We start from the raw sequence: 3,861 nt of genomic DNA, 5'->3' as shown, positions 1-3,861 counted from the left end.
CAAAATTGTAACCGATAAAAAGTAAACAGTACTCCCCTTATAAATTAAAATTATACTCTTTATATATTGATTTAAGGGATAGAGTATCTTCTGCATGTATCTGCTTTCTTTGTTCTTCGACAACCAAGATATATATAACTCACCTGGCCAAGAGTCTTGAAGTGGAATTAGCGGCCGAGCTATACAAATTCGAGAGTATCATTCATTTAAGAATATTAATATTTTGTAATTTTTTATCAAGTCTATTTCACCAGCAAAATTAAAGAAAACAATTTTTTGACTTGTACCGGCAAAATTAGCAATGTAACTTTCAGTATGTTAATATCGCTTGAAAAAAAAAACTAAATTTGATACAAATATATTTTCCTCTACAAAACATATTAGAGGATCAGTAAATTTTTTTTATTTAATTAAAACTATACAAATGATCTAATCTTTTATAATTAGAGAAATAGATAATTAATTGTAATTCGTCACCTTATAACTTGATCTTTATTGTGCATTATGAATCATAACTTGACCTTAATTATCATTCATTCTTTACTTGTAATCGACACTTTCATTACCGACTTAATGACCATCATTTCTATCTTAATGACTAAACAATTATAATATCAATTCTATTCATCAACTCTATACCTATAAAAGGCACCAATTTCTATATCTCAATAGAGAATAGATGATAAGTTATATTTTCATGTCTTACATTCTATATTCATAGAATTATTATATACACACACATGATAAGTTCTATTTTATGTTTAACATTCTATATTCATAGAATTATTCTTATACCTCTTAAACACTTACTGACTTGAACGTCAGAGTGTTTTTTGCAGGTACCCACTTCCTTGTTCTTCTTGCTGAAGTATACATCCTTTGGAGATGAAGAGCAAGTTCAATTTCCTCTAAGGCGAGATATGCCTCGGAAGTTCATTCACACAAAAACAATTGACACCGTCTGTGGGACGAGTAAAATAATTCCTACTCCCTCAAATTCATAAAACTTGATTTACATTCAAATTTTTGAACCAATCTCAACAATCTTGTTTAAGATTTTATTTAATACCTCTTACCAAACTTTAATCTGTCGTAACTTTTTATAAAGTATGTACTTTATACATTCGAATTGCTTTACTTTTATGTATCATAATATTTCACATCTCATAATCGATCAATGAACCAATCCGAAAACAAATTCGGCTTTCAATTAATCCGAGAACAAACTCGCTTTCAATCAATTCAAGCACCAACTCGCTTATCAATTTTGCTTACTTTTTCAAAGTCCTCTATTTACACAAGTAAAATTATACTTTTTATTCAACATACTTTTGTATTTATATTTTGTATAACTAATATTTACTAATTTATTAGTTATATTCAAATCTTAGCATATATTCTATACTTTATGCTATTAAATTTTATGTTACTATTTGTTTAATGCAAAAAATTAAGCAAAAATACGTGCAAACATTCAAAATTTACTATTGTTGCACGAGAAATATCCCTCGTCATACTGTAACTGCTAAAAACATTATACTAAATGTATCATTTAATGACTGTTATCTTATTGCTTTATTATCAATAAAACATGTCTTGCAAAACAAAATTCAAATATTCACATTTAACATGTATGACATTCATATATATATATGTCATATTCTTCTCTACAATTATCAACTTTGTCATATTCTTCTCTACAATTATCAACTTTCAAGGTATATTTTTCTACTTTGAACTCTTTTACTTTTACAATATATATTATTCAATATATGTTGCGACTTTGTACATATTCATTTTCTCAATTTATCTTATTCATGTCAGACCTTCACTATAAATTATAAATATTCAATAACTAATTGCTTTGAGCGAGATATTCATCAATAAGCTATTGTGGGTCGGAAAAATTTCCAAGACAATTAACTATTATATTCTCGGATCATACAATCGATTCCATCAATGGATATCTATTTCTGAACTTTTCAGTTCATATACAATCAAATGCTAAAATTATTCTTAAGCGAAAAAGTATCCCCCACACAACTATCTTGATTGAATGGCTCTTACCACTCAATTATTTTTTGAATAAGTGCTGACATAATAACTCGCCTAAGCTTGGGACTCACCATATCATTATTCAGTTATCTTTTAACCGAGTTATAATTCATTTTATTTTTCTAAACTTAACCTGGATCATTTAATCAGCAGACAAAACTTGGGGGTTGTGATCCGTCACCTTGTAACTCGGTTTTTATTGTGCATTATGAGTTATAATTCGGCCTTAATTATCATTCATTATTTACTTGTAACCGACACCTTCATTACCGACTTAATGACCATCATTTCTATCTTAATGACCAAACGGTCATAACATCAATGATCTATTCATCAATTCTATGCCTATAAAAGGCACCAATTTCTATATCTCAACAGAGAATACGTGATAAGTTATATTTTTATGTCTTACCTTCTATATTCATAGAATTATTATATACACACACATGATAAATTCTATTTCATGTTTAACATTTTATATTCATAGAATTATTCTTATACTTCTTAAATATTTTCTGACTTGAGCGTCGTAATGTCTTTTGTAGGTACCCACTTTCGTGTTCTTCTTGTCGAAGTATACATCCTTTGGAGACAAAGAGACAAGTTTAATTTCCTCTCAGACGAGATATACCTCAAAAGTTCATCCACACAAAAACGTTAATAATTTACTTATTAAATTTTATTATCATCTTTTTATGTCTTATTATATTATTATAATCGTATTAAGTATACAATATCTCCAAAAAAATATTAAGTATATAATAAAATTAATTATTAAAATTAGTTATTAATATAAAATATATATTAAAATATAAAATATACATTAAAAATAAATTAAATATATATTTATATATTTATAATAATTAATTTTAATAATTAATTTTATTGTACAAATAACATTTTGATATTCTTATTCGAAAGAGAGTAAACAATGGCAAAAGTTGAAACAAAATTTTTGGAACATATTTAACATAAAAATTTAATAACAATATTTATATCAAAATAAAATTTATAAATATAATTATTCTTTAAACTTGTTACTAATAAGATAATATATAAATAAATAAACTTGTTACTAATAAGATAATATATAAATAAATAATTTTATAGATTAAAAATATAAAATAATTTATAATGATACTTTTTAAATTTTTAATAACTTAAATAAAAAGTATTATTTATTGAATAAAGAATTGCACATAAAAAACTAAAACAACGTATTTTAAAAAAAATTTAAATTATAATAAAATATTTAAATCAATTAAATTATTTTTTATTTTTTAAAAAATTATTACTAATTTTTTTATAAAAAATTTGAAAAACCATTAAAACAGTGTCTCAATTAAGTTCCGTCACTTGGCGGTGGGAGTAGAAGGGAGACAAATCAAACAATGCAAGCTTCCGTTTCAAAGGCGAGATAACGCACGTTATTATCATCGTGACTAATTATTATTTAAAAAAAAAAGGTCTTGCACGCAAGCCTAAACTAACCATGTTCTTCTTGACCTCGTGGCTTTTTTTTTTTTTTTACTTTTCTTTCTTTCTTTGTCTTTTTTGGAAATCCTAACACATAATAAAGAAAAACAAATAGTAAAGGAAAACTTTCAAGTGTGCCATTCACTTTATTGTAACATTGGTATGTCAAGTACGGTCCGGTAAAAGTTAAAAATTTTGTCATGTTGTGTGCAATGAATTACCATAAACATCCCTCAAGTTTTGTTTAAAAGACCAATTTGGTAATCATGTGGTAGTCACTGCTGAACAATGAGCGCAAAGCTGAAGGCTTGGAGCCAAGTCTAGTGCAAC

Source organism: Arachis stenosperma, chromosome 2 (assembly GCF_014773155.1).
Source record: "Arachis stenosperma cultivar V10309 chromosome 2, arast.V10309.gnm1.PFL2, whole genome shotgun sequence".
NCBI classification, from domain to species: Eukaryota; Viridiplantae; Streptophyta; class Magnoliopsida; order Fabales; family Fabaceae; genus Arachis; species Arachis stenosperma.
Note: the sequence above shows the minus strand (reverse complement) of the source record.